This window comes from Zingiber officinale, chromosome 8A (assembly GCF_018446385.1).
Source record: "Zingiber officinale cultivar Zhangliang chromosome 8A, Zo_v1.1, whole genome shotgun sequence".
NCBI classification, from domain to species: Eukaryota; Viridiplantae; Streptophyta; class Magnoliopsida; order Zingiberales; family Zingiberaceae; genus Zingiber; species Zingiber officinale.
The window spans coordinates 92,914,405-92,934,013 of record NC_056000.1 but is presented as its reverse complement, the minus strand read 5'-3'; the positions used below and the strand labels follow the sequence as shown (position 1 = coordinate 92,934,013).

Below are 19,609 nucleotides of genomic sequence, written 5' to 3'. Positions count from 1 at the left end.
AGACCCGTTCATAGTCCGTCGGCCTAGGGGCGTACTAAGAGCCCATCCCTTTTTACTAGACCCGTTCATAGTCCTCGGCCTAGGGGTACTTATGGAGCCCACCCTTGGTACAAGCCATACAAAGTAAAATACATGTCATGCATATCATACCATCATAACTGTCATATCATATCAACATAAATGTCATGCTCTTGTCTTAACATGAAGAGTGCTCTTAATCCCAACTTAAGGGAAACAACTCTTAGCCATTTTCTTATCATATCATAAGGCATGCATACTTGGGCACATAGCCATCATAAAAATCATTTTCATGCCTGGTTCATAAGCTTACATAAATGAGCATGCAGCATATTTGAAATCATACATACTTAGGTACATAGCCATCATAAGAATCATTTCATACATGGTTCATAAGCATACATAAATAGGCATGTTACTTGTCTTATCATAAAGCATGCATACTTAAGCATAAAACACATCATAAAAGTCATCATCATACATAGTTCATAAGCATACTTAAATGAGCATATAATGCATCATAGAAACATAATCATACATGGAAAAATATTTACTAGCATCTCCTAATTCATATCCTAGTATGTGAGACACCTAGCAAAAATCATAATTGGGTCTCTAACCCTAATTCCATATAGTGGCCAAAAGTCACCATGCTTGGTTCTAGATTACAACATCATATAAGCTTGTGAACCTTAGATAAATTTCAGATCATAAACTACAAAATATCATGAGCATAAGAAGTTTAGGTTCTAAGCTTCCTAGGCCTTTTAATTTAGTTGTGGCTGAACCCTTTAAGAGTATGAAACTAAGTTCTATACAAGCATAAGAATACCAAACTAACTCCATATCATATCATAAGGGGATCCATGAGCTTTCTAAGTTTAAATTTAAACTTCCTTGAACCCTAGAATATAGTCATGGCCGAAAGTTCATGAAAGGGAAAACTAAGCTCTAACAACATACAAACATGAATATTGAATTGCATTCATATCATATCATGAGAAGATTCATGTGCATGCTAGGCTTTTAAAGTTAAACTTCTTGGAATCCTAAAATCTATCATGGCCGAAACTTCAAGAAAAAGAAATAAACTTCTAAGCGACATACAAACATGAATATCTAGCCAAGTGCATATCATATCATGAAGAAGTCTATGAGCATGTTACATTAGGTTTTGAGCTTCTTGAAACACTAAAATCTGTCATGGCCGAAACTTCAAGGAAAGGAAAGTAAATTCCAAGCACATACCAACATGAATACCTAGCCAAGTTCTTATCATATCATAAGGGAGTCTATAAGCATGTTAAATTAGGTTTTAAGCTTCTTGAAACCCTATACCCTATACCCTATCATGGCCGAAACTTCAAGGAAAGGAAATTAAATTCCAAGCAACATACAAACATGAATACCTAGCCAAGTTCTTATCATATTATAAAGGAATCTATAAGCAAGTTAAATTAGATTTTTAGCTTCTTGAAACCCTAGATCCATCATGGCCTAATCTTTACAATAAAGGAAATAAAATTTCCAAGCAACATACAAACATGAATACTTAGTCAAGTTCATATCCTATCATAAAGGAGTCTATAAGCAAGTTAAATTAGGTTTTGAGCTTCTTGAAACCCTAGATCCATCATGGCCGAACCTTTACAATAAAGGAAATAAAACTTCCAAGCAACATACAAACATGAATACTTAGTCAAGTTCATATCCTATCATAAAGGAGTCTATAAGCAAGTTAAATTAGGTTTTGAGCTTCTTGAAACCCTAGATCCATCATGGCCGAACCTTTACATTAAAGGAAATAGAATTTCCAAGCAACATACAAACATGAATACTTAGTCAAGTTCATATCTTATCATAAAGGAGTCTATAAGCATGCTAGATTAGATTTTACGCTTCTTAAAGCCCTAGAATATTCATGGCCGAAACATCTAAAGAAGAAGATCATGCTTTAAACACATCCAACATAAATCTTTAACTAAGTTCATATCATAACATAATGAGATCCATGAGCATGGGTTTCTTTTCTTTTATTCTTATTTTTAAACATTCTAACCTTACGGAAATTTCATAAACGACTTGTACCACAGGTGAGGGGATACTTACATCCTTGTGTTTGATTTCCTTAGGGAAGAAATCTTGATTGTGGTGCCTTCCTAAAGATGAGTCCTCCTTTGTTTGGGTTTCGGCAATGGAGGTGGGGAGAAGGCTTGGTCACGGTGAAGAGAAGGAGGGAGGAGGAAGAGAGAAAAATGGAATCTCTTCTTTAATTTCCCCTTTTATTCTACATGAGAGGAGGAAGGAAAAATGAGTTTTTCCTTCTCTTTTGCTTTACTTCTCCTTTAATGAAAAGAGGAAGCAAGAATCCTCTTTTCTTTTGAGAGGAAGAAGGCAACTCTAACTTCTCCTTCTAAATGAAAGAAGCTCTTTTCTTACTCTTAACTATATTGTCACTTCTCTCTCTAACAATATCTTCTCTTGGTCTATTGGTTAACACATACATGTATCTAGTAAGAGATCAAAGGTTCAAACCTTGGTCATCTCTTTTTGGTTCAATTTTTATTATTTTTGTAAATTTACACATAAGGCCTATTTTTATTCATGATAAAAAAAATATCTAAAATCTTGCAACGTAACTGGGAGAGATGCCCAGGTGTCTTTTATGAGGATTTGGGGCTGTGAGGCTTACGTTCGACGTCAAGTCTCAGACAAACTGGGACCGAAATCCGATAAGTGTTATTTTATTGGATATCCCAAGGAAATTAAGGGATATTACTTCTACATTCCCAGTAAACACAAGGTAGTTGTGGCTAAGACTGGGGTATTTCTAGAAAGGGATTCGTTCGATCTTGAAGAAGTTCAAGATGTGGACCATAGCACTGAAGCCTCGATGGAAGTGAACTGGAACCACAAACTGTTGTGGATGATGTTGTTCCACAAGGAGTTGAGGAACCGCAACCAGTTCAAGAAGACCTACCTCTTCGCAGATTTGATAGGGTACGTCGTCAGCCTGAGAGATATTCATTTCTCTTGTCTGACCATGATGACGTTGTGCTCATTGAGGATGAGCCCACCTCCTATCAGGAAGCTGTGATGAGACCAGATTCTGAGAAATGGCTAGAGGCCATGAGATCCGAGATGGAATCCATGTACACTAACCAAGTATGGACTTTGGTTGATCCACCTGAGGGCGTAAAACCCATAGGGTGTAAGTGGGTCTTTAAGAGAAAGACTGACATGGATGGACTTATCTATAAGGGTCGCTTGGTAGCTAAAGGTTTCAAGCATATTCATGGTATTGACTATCATGAAACCTTTTCTCCAGTTAGCAATGTTTAAATTCTTTCAGATCATGCTTGCTATTGCAGCATACCATGACTATGAGATATGGCAGATGGATGTCAAAATCACGTTTCTGAATGGAAACATGCTCGAGGATGTGTACATGACACAACCTGAGGGTTTTGTAGATCCACAGCATACTAGCAGAGTATGCAAGCTGCATAGGTCCATTTATGGACTAAAGCAAGCTTCTCGGAGCTGGAATCTTAGATTCGATGATGCAATCAAACAGTTTAGTTTCATCTTGTGTCTACAAGAAGGTTGTTGAGAGCACAGTTGTCTTCCTTATATTGTATGTGGATGACATACTATTCATTGGGAAAGACATCCCTTTGCTACAATCTGTTAATACTTGGTTAGGGACTTGTTTCTTAATGAAGGACTTAGGTGAAGCATTCCGCATTCTAGGCATATAGATCTATAGAGATAGATCTAAGAGATTGCTTGGCCTAAGTCAGAGTACATACATTGACAAGGTATTACTTCAGTTTGTCATGCAGAACTCCAAGAAGGGATTTCTGTCGATGTCACATGGCGTGAGTCTTTCGAAAACTCAAGGTCCCTCTTCTAGAGAGGAGAGAGATCGCATGGATCAGATCCCTTATGCCTGAGCCATTGGATCTATCATGTACGCCATGCTATGTACTCGTCCTGATATCTCGTATGCTTTGAGCATGAGGAGCAGGTACCAGTCAGATCCAGGTGAAAGTCACTGGATAGCGGTCAAGAATATTCTTAAGTACTTGAGAAGGACTAAAGAATATTTCTTGATATATGGAGGCGATGATGAGCTAGCTGTAAAGGGTTACAGTGATGCTATCTTCCAGACCAACCAGGATGATTATCGATCGCAGTCAGGGTTCATGTTTTGCATAAATGGTGGTGCTGTGAGCTGGAAGAGTTCGAAGTAGAACACAGTCGCTGATTCTACAACAGAGGCCGAGTATATTGCTGCATCAGAGGCAGCAAAGGAGGCAGTTTGGATCCACAAGTTCATCACTGAACTTGGGGTGGTTCCTAACATCGCTGACCCTATTGAGCTCTATTGTGACAACAATGGAGCAATTGCGCAGGCTAAGGAACCTCGCTCACACCAGCGGACCAAACACATACTACGGCGCTTCCATCTCATTCGAGAGATCATCGATAGAGGAGATGTGAAGATTTGCAGAGTACCCACTAAGGCTAATATCACAGATCCCTTGACCAAGGCTTTGGCACAGAGAAAGCATGATGGTCACACTAGGTCATTAGGCCTTAGAGCCTATACTGATTGGCACTAGTGCTAGTGGGAAATTGTTAGTTAGAGCCCTAGATCCAATCATTTGATGATTATTGTATGGACTCGTTGTATCATATTCTTGTATATAAATAGAGTCATTTGTTTTTGGTTATTATACTTACTTGTATTGGTGCCAAATAACTAAGTATAATAGCGTCCTTGAGTAGAAGGTTCTTAGTGATACAATCGATTGGTTGAATCGATAGTGACATGATATAGGGAACACTACTCTTAATCATTCCTAGTCGAGTATTAACATTAAGGGACAATGTTAATGCGACAAGACTAGCATGTAGGTCAACTCGATGACTTGATCTCACAAGTCATGGATATGGAGATATCAAGTTGACACATGGGTATGCATTGGAGAATGTATACTGAATGACCCGCCATGAGAAAGTATCATGGATCGTTATATGAATATCATATACTTTCTCATGTGGCTATTAGTATGACTACTAGTCCTTGGACCTGAAGTCACCATGGTTCCCTACATAAGGAGTTACGTACTTTGACTTCGTCAAACGTCGCCCGTAACTGGGTGGACTATAAAGGCTATTACTGGGTTATGTAACAAATTATGCGGAGGGATGTGAGTGATGTAGATGAGATCTATCCCTCCTATATGACGGGAGAGACATCGATATTCTTGATAGAGTGAGACCACTAAGTGAATGACCATGCCCAAATGAGTCAATATGTGATATTGAGCTCATTTGATTGAGTGAGTCTACATGGAGTTCAAAATTTAGATTGATTAGAGGATGACACAGTCTATGCCTCATATTGATCAATCTAGATGTCTAGGATAGAAGGACAATTTAATATATTATGAGGAGTCACAATTAGTAGTCACAAGGTGATGTTGGATCTCATCATTCTTATAACTTGGGTAGTAATGATATGTTGCTAGATACCGCTCATTACTTATGCTTCTAAATGGGTTTAGGAGTATTGCCAATGTTATAAGAACCTATAGGGTCACACACAAAGGACAATTAGATGGAGATTAGGTTCATTTGATGAACCTAAAGGATTAGGTTCATGTGATGAACCAAATTGGATTAAGAGTAATCCAAATTGTGCTAATTGAGTTGGACTCAATTTGATTCATGTATTAAGTGAGTCTAATTTGGACTTAGACTCATTTAATTAATTTAATTCAATAAATAGAGATTCATTAAATTAAAATTGGCTTGAACCAATGGTTAGATTAGATCAACCAAGGGAGAGAAGTGGTCAAGTTTGACTTGACTTGAGAGGAAGATGAAGGGTCAAGTTTGACTTGACCATTTGCCACCACATTGGTGAGTTGGCATTAAGTGGCTAATGGTGATGTGCCACATAATCAAGGCTAGCACATGTGTGTGCCACCTCATGAGGGAGATCAAGAGTTTTTGACTCTTGAAATTCCATAGAGTATATAACTACTCATGAAAAGTGGCCGACCACTTTAGTGCTTGTGAGGAGTTTCATTTTGTGTGGTAACTCCATCTTCTTCTTCCTCAAGCTCTTTCTTCTCTCCCTCTCCTCCACCCTTGGCCAAAACTTCATAGATTGCTAGCACACTCTAAAGTTTCTCCTCCATCGCCTTGTTTGTGTTGATATGCATAGAGGAGTATCTACCTTGATACTCTCGAGATTCGGCGAACCTAGGACGAGCGGGATTATGCGAAGGGCTTCGCTTCAAAGATATACCCTCTGATCTTGTAGATCCAGTGTAGATCTAGGAGTAGAAAACATGTATATGAAATTTTTTCTTCGCACGGATCCGGTGGCGGGGGATTTCGGGGGTTCCGCAACGCAAAAAGCGGTTTTTGCGGCCCGAAAAACCCAACAGTTTATGGAGAGAAATGAGTTTGAGATCTAGATCTGAGAAGATTTAGAAGAGAGGAGTTTGGGAGAGAGGTATGTCTTGAGGATGAGGGTTGTGTATGGCTGACACGGCCTAGGTCTGGCCGTGTCTTCTAGAAACGACCAAGGTAAATGGCTCAACACGGGCCGTGTAGATCTACACGACCCCGACCTCTCCTTGTCGGGTTGGTCAGCACGGTCGTGCCAACTGGCACGGCCACATCCATCTTCTTCTAGGTCTAACTCACACGACCGTATATGAGACACGACCTCGTCCTTTTCCTCTTCGGGTTGCCTTGCACGACTGTGCTGGATGGCACGGGCAATGCAGACTCCTCCTCTGGATTTTTACACGGTCGTGTGTGGGACATGGCTGAGCACATTTCCTCTTCTAGAATCATCACACGATCGTGTTTGGTACACGGCCGGGCAGTTTTTCTTCTCGGGACTCCTTACACGGTCGTGTCTTAGAGAAATGACCCATGCATCCTCCATCTCTACAGGTCATACACGGCCGTGTTTAACACACGACCGAGCTCTGTTTTGCTCCAAAGGATAGTTCTACTCCTTCCCTGATTCTCTAATGCTTCCATGCCCATGAAATAGTCATGGCCACTCATGGAAGCAAAATTTCAACCTGAAAACAAAAGTAACACAACTTTAAAAGTACTACTAAAAAAAACTAAAACTAAAAAATACTAAAGGAATCCTTGGGTCCCTCCCAAGAAGCGCTTGTTTAAGGTCTTTAGCTCGACCAATCTTCTTAGTTCCCTTTTCTTTTCCTTTCCCTAGGAGGGAAGACGTATTTCTCATTTTTATTGGGAGGCCTCCTCCTAATATCGCTCGTCGGATCATGTTCCTCATCCGGTGGCCTCCCATGAGGATGGAAATTCCACTCCTCAAGTTGATAAGCGCCGCCCTGCTGCAAACACTTAATAAGAAAGAAGAGACATGGTTAGAAGAGTTAGACAAGTCATACTCCAACCTTTCCTTACCGATTACCAATGAAAGCCTATGATTTTTAACATCGATTATTGCTCCAGCAGTTGCAAGGAAGGGTCTTCCTAATATGAGTGGAATCTTCGGGTCTTCTACCATGTCCAGAACTACAAAATCTGTGGGAATTGTAATCCCACCAACCTCTATCGACACATCTTCAATAACGGCCATAGGATATCTGCAAGAATGATTAGCTAATTATAGTGCTATAGTAGTAAGTTTCATGTTTTTGAGACCTAACTTATTACAGATTGAATAGTGAATCAGGCTAACACTTGCCCCCAAATCACAATAAGCTTTTTCTATGAATTTAGATCCTATGTTGCAAGGAATGTAAAAGCTTCTTGAATCTTTAAGCTTTGGGGGCATGTTATTCTCAAATAAAGCGCTGCATCCCTCAGTCAGTGCAATGGTCTCAATATCTCCCCTTCTTCTTTTATTTGACATAATGTCCTTCATAAATTTTGCAAACTTTGACATTTAGAGGATTATATCAATTAAAGGCACTTCAACACAAATTTCTTTGACTTTATCAAAAAATCTGTCAAACTCTTCATCCTTCTTTAGCATTACTAATCTCTGAGGAAAAGGAATTACTTGACTCTGTTGGTTTAGTGGAAGAGTCTCTTCAACTTTAATGGTACTCTCCACATTTTCTTGAATTTGATTTGGTTCAAATGCTGGAGGAGAGAGCTCTTCTTCAGCTTTTATCCCTTTTGGAGCAGTCACTTGAGGATCCCCCAAGGTCCGTCCTCTCCTAAGCTCAATCCAATTGCAATGCTCTATTGGATTAACATAAGGTTTTCTAGGAAATTACCCTGGTGCTCTTGAAGATGATGAGGCTACCTGAGCAATTTGACTATCTTGAATCTTTTGATGCTTTTCAGAATTATCTATTCTCTGAGTTAGCTTCAAAATGTCTTGCTTCATTTCAGTTTGATTGGAGATAATTTCTTCAAGCATCTTCTCAATTTTAGAAAACTAATAGCCTTGAGAAGATTGTTGTTGTTGCTGAAAATTCTGTTGCTTGGATTGGAAATTCTGTTTGCTTCCCATGGATGGTCCTTGTTCTTGATTGTTTCTATAAGAGAAATTAGGATGCTTTTTCCACCCAGGGTTGTATATGTTAGAATATGGATTATTCTGCCTTTGATTAAAACCCATGATAGCGCCACATTGCTCTAACTGATTTATTTGTGCAGAGATAGCTCTCAAAGGACATGAGTCTTGAGAATGATCAGAACTTCCACATGTTTCACAACAGCATACTATGACTGTATTAGTGCTAGTCCCCATGTTTACTAGTTTCTTTGTAAGAGCATCCAGCTTTGCAACCATTAGAGTGACTGCATCTACATCAAATTTTCCTGATGCCTTTGTTGGGTTTGAATAAGAGTAGCCTCCACTTATCTCTCTTGCCCATTGGTGATGATTCTGTGCTACACTCTCAATGATTTCTTCAGCTTCATCTAAACTTTGTTCATAAGTGTCCCACCAGCTGCTGAATCTAGGGACACTTTAGTATGATAGTTAATGTCATTATAAAAAGTGTGTAACACCAACCATTTCTCTAAACCATGTTGTGGGCATTATCTGAGCATATTATTGTATCTATCCCATGCTTCAAATAAAGATTCTAAATCAGATTGTCTGAATCTTGCGATAAGATTTCTCATATGAGTTGTCTTGCTAGGAGGATAGAATTTATCTATGAATTGCTGCTCACATTGTTCCCAAGTGGAAATGCTATTTGGGGGGTAAGGAATTGAACCATTGTTTAGCTCTATCCCTTAAAGAAAACCCAAACAGTAATAGTCTAACTGCTTCTGAAGGAACACCATTCATTTTCATGGTACCGCATATTTCATAGAAGACCTCCAAATACTGATTAGGATCTTCATGCGGTCCACCTCCAAACTAATTTTGCTGCACCATATTGATTATTTCAGGCTTGATCTCAAAGTTATTTGCTTCAACAGAGGGTCTTGTAATGCTTGAGTGAAACCCTCTAGCATAAGGTGCTGCATAATCCTTAAGTGGTATATTAGCCATTGTTGATTGTTCTTGTTCTTTTTGATGTCTTTGCAAGATTTTCCTTCTATGAAATGTTCTATCAATTTCAGGATCAAGAGGAAGTAATTCTTCTGCAAAGTTAGATCTTCGCATACGAGAATAGGATCAAAGAATTTGATACAAAGAAAAGAAAAGAATACAAGAATAGAAAGAATGTAGTTTACAAAAAGAATTAAAGAACAATGTAATGAATGAATGAAAGAATGAATGCAATGAAAGAATGTAATGAAAGAATGCAAAACAGAACAAGAAAATTGGCTACAAGTCAGATGTAAGAAAAGAAAAGAAAAGTTTAGTCTAATGATGTGCGCAAATATTATGATCTTCTACGCATGTTTTAAAGCACATTCACGCGACTGATGCAAATATATTCTTCACATGGTCGCATCTTTTTTCTTGTATTCATCATATCTATTGTTTTGTTCGGATATCCGTTCATTGTTTGGTTTTATGTTGACAGGAAAGATTTTCGGAGCTCAAACGGAGGACATTGATGCACCGGAACCAACTAGACGACATGACCATGCAACCCTGCACGGTCGTGTGGCCAAACAGGAGAGGAAGAGCACACGGTCGTGCAACCCTGCACGGCCGTGCCACCCCAGGCAGAGAAGGAGATTCACACAGTCGTGCACGCCTTTACGGCCTTGCCCCAGGAGACAGAGCCCAAGGGCTACACGACCGTGCAACCTTGCACGGCCGTGCAGCCACGTACCGAGCCAAAGAAGGGCACGACCGTGCCGCAGCGGCCAAGACCTAGGCTATAAAAGGGGTATTAACCCTTTCGCCAGGGGAGAGGCGAGCCGTCAGGGAGAAACATGTCTTGGAGCAATTCTACGCCGCTTGGGATCGCCGTTTAGCGAACTTCCACCACCGCATCGACTCCAGAAGCAGAGAGTTAGATCCGAAGGCCGCTCTTCGACGCCCGATAAGCATATCCCTTCTTACTTGCTGAGAATCGTATGTCTATTTATACTATGTTTTCGGATATCTCTCTAGTGTTCATGGAGTAGATGCCCTTGTTATGGGATTAGGGAGTAGTCGTGGTATGGATTGATGTAAGACTCGAATTGTGTTTGTACTTGCTGGATGAACCTTCATGCTTTGTTTCAATTGTTAATTGTCACTTTTGATTGTGAAGAACTTCTCAGCCTCGTAGGGGATTATCATTAGATCGTACACCCGAGGGGCTCTAGTGATAGGTGCAACCCGTTCACGGACATCTAGGATAGCTCCTCGAGAGGAAGGGAAATTCTCCCCAAGGGAGCGAGAGACCAGGCTTAGCTCCACTCACCATTCTCAATTTACCAGTTAGAGTTACGACCTCAAGATTTGCCAAGGTGCCCTAGTGGCAGGGGTAAACCGTAACAGGACTTCTTAGGGTATTACCCAAATCTGGCTCTTGAGAATGCCCACTTTGCTTCCGGCAATAGCAGGAATAAGGACAGCGAGAATAAGACAAACCAAGACGCATTAATGCTACCACGACGAAACCGACCTCCTGGAACTCCTCATCACCAAGTAATATTTCGACCTTGCGACTCTTGACTCTCTCCCTCGACCTTCCTTTTCCCTTAGCCTAATCAAGACCCTTGGTAGTCCAGCTAACCATAAGTGAGCGATTGCTAGTGCTTATAGCCAGTCCCTGTGGGATCGATATTTTTATTACTGACGACGAATCCGTGCACTTGCGGAAGCGTAACAAGTTTTTGGCGCCGTTGCCGGGGACTGCGCCCATAACACTAGCTAAGTCACATTGGAGTAGATTAGGCTTCTTTCTTTTGTTTACTGCATCTTTATTCTTTCTCCTATCATTCTTCATTTCGTATTGTCATATTCTATATCTTTTCTTTTGCATGCGTAGAACTAATCTTTCAGGACAGCTGCTACCATTTGATATGGAGATTGACAGGACCTTTCTGAGGAGAAGGAACTTACAGAAGGCTTTCCAAGCAGCAAAAGAACCCTCAGGAATGGTCGATAAACTGCTGAAAGATTATGCGGCACCAGATGCACGAGGGGTCCAATCCAGTATCACCCGACCACCCATCGATGCTGACAACTTTGAGATCAAGCCCGCAGTAATCCACATGGTCCAGTGAAATCAGTTCAGAGGGGGGCCACACTGGAAATTCGTCCAAGAACAGATCTCCCCAAAGGGAGAGCCTCCCCCTTTCAAAGAGGAAGAAGCTCTATATATAGAGGAGGGCATTTGGGTGCGACACGACCCTGGACACGGCCATGTGAGATCCACATGGCCAGGGCGTTCCTCCTCTCAGCCAAGGTCACACGGTCGTGTGACCCTCACACGACCGTGCCATGTTCCATTCCGGCTTGCTTGCACGACCGTGTGAAACCACACGGCCAGGTTAATTCTTGCCTCTGGAAGTGTTCCACAGCCGTGTGGCACACACAGCCATGCCATTCTTCGGCTCTGGAATAGCTACACAACCATGTAATCATACAGGCAAGCCACAAAGGCTAATCTAATCTAGTATAACTACACCTGTTATAGACGCAGTCCTCGGCAACGGCGCCTGTAATTTCTATTACGATTCCGCAAGTGCACGGATTCATCGTCAGTAATAAAGATTATCGATCCTACGAGAACTAGTTATAAGCACTTGCAATGGTTCACTTAGGATTAGCTCAACTATCGATTGTTGTAAGTTATCTAAAGAAAATAGATAACTTATTTTCTGAAGAGTTCTAGGAGTTCAGTTTCATTGTTGTAGTATTGACGAAGCTTGAACCTTTGGTAAGTGACAAGCTTTAAGTAGAATAGGATAACCAATAGCTCAAGAGAAAGTATTGTTAGGAAGGAAAGGGAAGTTGTAGTTAAGAGTAGGGAGGGTGAAGGGACACCTTCCACATAGAAGAAAAGTTTATCTTTTCTTTCTTCCTCCACTTAGAATGATTCATTTTTACTTCTTTCTTTTTAGAAATGAATGGAAATAAATAGGTAAGAGAAAGAAAAGTTCATTCTTTCTTCTTCCTTTTTCATGTAGAATAAGAAGGAAGAAAAGGGCAAGGGAATTTGGTTTCTCCTTTCTTCCTTCTTCTTCTTCCTCCACCGAAAACTCCAAGCTTCCTCCACTATTGCTGAATCCAAGCTAAGAGTTTTCTCCCTAAGGAAGCTTCACAAAGAGAAGTTCTTGAAGCATACTTCTCATTACAAAAAAAAAAACAAAAAAAAGAAAGGGAAAGGAAATTCTAGAAGCGAAAAGGGTCTTCTTCTTCTTCTCCACCAAGGGTATTCTCTTAGTAAACCAAGCAAGAGGATGTAAGTATCTCCCTCACCTGCGGTACAAGTAGTTACGAGTGTTTTTCCATGATATATGTTGCTTGAAAACCTAGAAATCATGCTTATAGGTTTCGGCCAAGAAGAGATTTAGGGCTTAGGAAAGTTTAAATTCCATTTAGGTTTGCTCATGTATTTTCCTATGATTCCTAATAAGTTAGATGATGTTATTAAGATGTTATTCATGATATATGTTGCTTGAAGACCTAGAAATCATGCTTATAGGTTTCGGACAAGAAAAGATTTAGGGCTTAGGAAAGTTTAAATTCCATTTAGGTTGCTCATGTATTTTCCTATGATGCCTAATAAGTTAGATGATGTTATTAAGATGTTATTCATGATATATGTTGCTTGAAGACCTAGAAATCATGCTTATAGGTTTCGGACAAGAAAAGATTTAGGGCTTAGGAAAGTTTAAATTCCATTTAGGTTGCTCATGTATTTTCCTATGATGCCTAATAAGTTAGATGATGTTATTAAGATGTTATTCATGATATATGTTGCTTGAAAACCTAGAAATCATGCTTATAGGTTTCGGCCAAGATGAATTAAAAGGACTAGAGAAGTCTAAACTCAAATTGTCTAGCTTATGTTGCTTTCTTATGATATCTAATATGTGATGTGATGTTATCAAAAGGTTATTCATGATTTATGTAGCTTAAAAACCCTTGAAACAAGCCTTGTGAGTTCGGCTAAGAAGAAAATGAAAAAGGGTTTAGGGAAGTTGAACTCCAACTAGATTTGCTTAGGTTTTCTTCTATGTCATGCTATGTATCATATGGTCTTAGTTTAAGGTTCATGCTTAAAAGAAAACCCTAGATTCATGCTTATATGTTTCGGCCATGACTTGGAATTAGGGTTGGAGACTTCATGTATGCTTGCTAAGGGTCTCACTTGTTATGCCATGTATCATGTGATCTTAATTTAATGTTTCATGCTTAAGGTTGCTTAAAAGAAAACCCAAGATTCATGCTTATTTGTTTCGGCCATGACTTGGAAATTAGGGTTGGAAACTTCATGTATGCTTGCTAAGGGTCTCACTTGTTATGCCATGTATCATGTGATCTTAATTTAATGTTTCATGCTTAAGGTTGCTTAAAAGAAAACCCTAGATTCATGTTTATATGTTTCGGCCATGACTTGGAAATTAGGGTTGGAAACTTCATGTATGCTTGCTAAGGGTCTCACTTGTTATGCCATGTATCATGTGATCTTAATTTAATGTTTCATGCTTAAGGTTGCTTAAAAGAAAACCCTAGATTCATGTTTATATGTTTCGGCCATGACTTGGAAATTAGGGTTGGAAACTTCATGTATGCTTGCTAAGGGTCTCACTTGTTATGCCATGTATCATGTGATCTTAATTTAATGTTTCATACTCAAGGTTGCTAAAAAGAAAACTCTAGATTCATGCTTGTATGTTTCGGCCATGACTTGGAAATTAGGGTTGGAGACTTCATGTATGTTTGCTAAGAGTCTCACTTGTTAAATAAATGTTTCATGCTTAATGTTGTTTAAAAGAACCCTAGAACCATGCTCTATAGGTTTCGGCCAAGATGAATTAAAAGAGACTTGAGAAAGTTTTAAAACATAACCTATGCTTGCTTATGATTCCTTATGGTATGTGATCCACTATATGATTTTAGTTAAGGTTTTCATGTTTTAAAGTTGTTTGAAATTTAAGAACATGTCCATGCAAGTTTCGGCCAAGACGTGAATTAGGATTTGTGGAAAGTTCAAAACCCTAACTATGCATGATAATGACTCTCTATGTTATGTTATGTGATATGTGAACTTTATGTCACCATGTTATGCTTATGAAAAGATTATGTATGATGAAATGTCTAAGAGATGCTTCCTTTTAAGTTGGGACTAAGAGCACTCTTCATGATATGACAAGAACATGATATGCTTCATGATATGACAAGAACATGATATGCTTCATGATATGACAAAGAACATGCTATGTTTCATGATATGACAAAAACATGATATGCTATTTTACTTTTGTATGGGCTTGTACCGGACCCTAAGAATGGTCCATGGGAGGGGCTCCTAAGTTGCCTCTAGGTCGATGGTCAAGGAAACTAGCATTGGTCCTAGTAGGTTCAAGATTAGCTACCTTGGATTTATTTAGGATGCGCGCAATTCATGTATGTGGTACAATGTCGGACCCTCATGTTGAGATTTATGTTTAAGTACCTATAATATATATGTTTGCAAAAAGGACATATTGCATATACTTGTTTCATGCTATATGATTTTGATACATGTTTTCAAAAGAACATCTTGCATATATATGTGATTTCATGTTATGTGAATGTTATGCTTTAAGGAAGGTGCTCTCTTGAGATATGTCTATGATACATAGAAGAACATGCTACTGCATTATGCTTATGCTTTCTTATACTATGTTATGATTTGCCTAATGAATATGACACTACCTCATGCTAACATGAAATGTTAAATCTAGATATTGGTTAAATGAATATATCACTACTCTATGTTTAATTCATGATTTATGACTTTTGTGAGTAGGAAAGGATCTTACTAAGCCTATGTGCTTATAGTTTTATTCCCTTGTACTGCAGAAAAGGGTAAAGCATGGTTAAACTAAAGGGAGCAGCAGGAAGGGCAAAGATGTGTGTGCAGTGGCATGGTGGAAGAGATCTGTTTTGTGTTTCAGGACTTATGCATATTCTAAGTTTGCATGTTAACTTATTTTTCCTATTAGATACTTCTGATGGTTGCTATTTGATATTATCTTGAACTTATTGGATAGTTGAATGCTTAAATATGAACTTATATTCTCTTATGTTTCATGAAACCTTGAAATGTTAAGAATTGTTAGATATCATGAACTCTAGAGAATAGAATACATGTTTAGTTCCCTCTTATTTAGTACACTTTATGATCTAGTTAACAAGCATGTATCATGTTCCAAGTAATAGATAGTAAGAAATCAAATTTTATATGCCTGAATGCTAGCATGTTCACATGTTTTGGTTTTAAGCTTTAAGTTGTACAAAAAAAAAACAAAATTTTTCTTCCGCTGCAATGATTTCTTATGCATGTATGTATGTCCGCGTAGCGCCGCCTTGACCATCAGTAGGGGAAGGGCGGGCATTACAATTGTGGTGGTATTGATGTATTACGTTCTATCCTTTACTCATTGTCCATCAACATGCATTCGGTAGAAGTTAAAAAACTATCCTTAAGCACTAAATAGAGAAGATCCCTATGAAATCCTGTTACTGTTAACCCTTGTTACTAGAACGCCTCGATAGATCACGAGAGCGCAACTCTAATTGGTGTCATTAAGGATAGAAATAAGGGCTTGGTTTGGTCTCTTACTTCCTTGGGGAGAAGTTGCCTCTCCTTTCGAGGAAATACCCTAGATGTCTGTGAATGGGTTACCCCTGCAACTAGGGCCCCTCGGGTATACGATCTAAGATACTCTCTCTACGAGGTTAGCAATCCCTATACAATCAATTAATACGATATGAAAATCTAGCTACAAGTCTCATGCATAGTAGTTGAAACAAAGCAAGCGAAATAATCTAATGAATAATGGCATAAAGATGAGTCTTACATCAAAACCAATCCACAACTACTCCCTAATCCTAGAACAAGGAATCTACTCCATAGACGCCGGAGAAAAACCCGAAGACATAATGTAATTAAGCATACAATCCTCAAACAAGAAGAGAGAAAGAGAAAGGATGCTTATCCAACGATGACGAGTGATCTTTGGATCCAATCCTTTGCTTCTGGAGTTGATGTGGTGATGAAGGATCACTAGATGGAGGTCTTGGATGGTGTGGAACAGTACCAAGGCAATTCTCCCTTTAACGGCTCGCTCCCCCTTGAGGAGAAGGGTTAGAATCCTTTTTATAGGCTAGGGCACGGCCGCGACATGACCGTGCAGATGTGGCACGACTGTGCCTTCTTTTGCCTCTGGCCACACTGCTCGGCCGTGCCAATTGGCACGATCGTGTGGATCTAGGGCATTGCTCCTGGGACACGACCGTGAAGGATTGCACGACCATGCATGGCTTGGCTGCTAGTCATGGGGGGCACAACCGTGCATATTTGCATGGTCGTGCGCGGATCCATTTCTGTTTGGCCACACGGTCATGCAAGAGTTGCACGACCATGCACTGTTCTTCCTCTGTTTGGCCACACGGTCGTGCAAGGTTGCACAACCGTGTTCTCTGCCTCGTTCCGGTGCATCAACAATCGCTGTTTTTGCTCCGAAAGTTGTCCCTATCAACACAAAACCAAACAAAGAGCATATCTCCGAAGAAAAGAGTATTTATGATGAGTATATGGTCAGAGAGACGATCATGCAAAGAATATATACGCATAAAGTAAGTGAATGTGCGTTAAAACATGCATAAACGATCATAATATTTACGCACATCACATCCCTAGACTTGAACCTTTGCTTGTCCTCAAGCAAAACGCTGCAAACTATGTTCATGAGTTCCTGCAGTGTTTCATAATCCCTAATGCATTCGCCTAACTCTATCAACTAGTTTCATTGATAAGCACGATTGTGGAGTAACCTAAGTATGGCCTAAGCATAAGTTCTTTGCTCGGTGCAATAAGTAACTCAAACTCTTCAAGTTTCAATTCTCTGTCTTAGTTAAGTCGTCATACAATTGAGTTCCTAATGTTCATGTTGACAGGCACTTACCTGCAACACACTTGGTTCGTTTTCCTTAAATTACACAAGGTTTCAAAGGATACCACTAAGAATCAAGAGAAACATAACATGTATTTCCTCAGTAACCTAACTCGGTCTCAAAGGGGTAAATTGTTAGTTTCCACTCACGACAACAGTTTTTTATCCCTTATTCAACACATTTTTTTTGGGGGTGCTATAGAGGTGTAGCACTAATCACAAATGCGAGATGCATATGTCGGGATTTAGATTTTTCCAAATGAGCTTCCATGATCCAAGGTCATCCAGTAACCAAAATATAAATAAGAAATCACCATGGGAACAAAAGTACTAAACAATTTGGATGAATCATAACTATTTCAAAAAATATTTCTACTATTCAAGGTTAAGTACTTAAGTGTAGTGAAAATAAGATTCTTAAGGTTAGGCCAAGACTTATACCAAACTCTGTACATTACTTAGCTTATTTCATGCTACTAAAGATAGAGAAAGGAGATACACCAAACATACTAACACTATCTTGACAACACATAAACTAAGAAAATGCTAGTCATTTTGCTATCAGACAAGTTAGCAGAAAAAATAGAAGGTTTGATGTTCTCAAATATGCCTCAAAACTATTTTTTTACATTTTTTTTCAAAAAGAAACAAAAATGATGAAGAATTACAAGTAGGAAAGGAAAGTGCAAATGAGATACAAGTACAAATATGAAACTAATAAAATATGAGTAAACAAAACAAACTAAATAAACAAAGCATACTAATAAAATATGCAGAAAGAAAAGAAAAACTTGACTTGACGCAAGTTGTGCAGACACAACACCCCCCAGACTTAGACTTTTCATCATCCTGATGGAATCAAAATGGTCAATGAGGCTGAAGGTCGGGGAGATCTGGAAGCTCAAGATAAGTCTCAACTACCCATCTCAAGTCCCTTACCTTTTTATGATACGCGAACAACTCATCAATATTATTCTGAAAGTTCCTCATATACCATCTAAAATCTTCGTTCCAAACCATTCACTTTCTATGGGCCTCCATAAATTCAAGCATTCATGTGCATAATTCTCTCTCTCTTAAAACACTCCTGCAAACACTTAAATCGCTCATCCTTCATGCAAATGTTTCAAGTGAACAATCCATTATTTTGTTCTAAGTCATGATGAAGAAAGTCAATGATAGGGCGAAATTCTTGGAAATTAAACCGTAAAACATCTCGAGTAGCTGAAGGCACATCTAAAGGCACGGAGGGTGGAGGTTGGTTAAGATGTTGCTTCGCTAAAGTCAAACGCCAATTCTCCTTAACATGGATCATGGTCAAAGCCGGGTTGGACAATCTAAGGGGAAAACTATCCTTAATCAATAAACTATACCTATATTCCTCTCGGCGAATCAAATGAGTGGTTAAACAAAAATTTAAATCCATTCGATAGACATCTTCAATCTTTTCAAGACCACTAAGATCATAACCTAATACTACAGCAATATGAGTAAGTAATCCACCTAAAACAATGGGGGTAGGGGAGGAAATTTTCCCTAAGTTTACCAAGTACTTCAAAAAGAAATATCCTTAATTAATAGACACATTTTCTACCATTACCCATAAATAATACAAGTTAGAGAGCCTTACAATTCCGTCTTTACACCCCCCCCCCCCCCCCCCCTTCCCCTTCCAAATATTGTGTTGCTTATCATCAAGTGGACATATCGAAATATTGGGTTGACAATACTAGTACTAGTAGAAGCATGTGGATTGAATCGAGACCAACCACAAATTTGTTGCCATAGGTTAGAGTTTTCGAAAGCGGGTAGAATTATGGAGGTCCCATCTCTAGGCAAATCATAGCATACATTAAATTCTTTAAGAGTCCATTCATACTCATCATTAAATAAACGAAATTTTATTTTTCCTCCTCCTTGAACATTATCAACATTGATTGAACTTAAAATTTCCAAAACGATACGCGGATAGGTTGGGTATTCCATGCTCATTAAGTTAGTCCAACCTATTCTATCAAGCAACCAATCAATATCATTCCCAAACCCCAAT

General features: G+C 39.2%; 1 non-coding gene across 1 annotated transcript; it reads left to right on the top strand.

The window, feature by feature from the left end:
- Window positions 1-9,070: 9,070 nt before the first annotated feature.
- LOC122013149 lies at window positions 9,071-9,176 on the top strand. The gene has a single exon (XR_006120487.1). It is a non-coding gene; the product is annotated as a small nucleolar RNA R71 (small nucleolar RNA).
- Window positions 9,177-19,609: the final 10,433 nt, after the last annotated feature.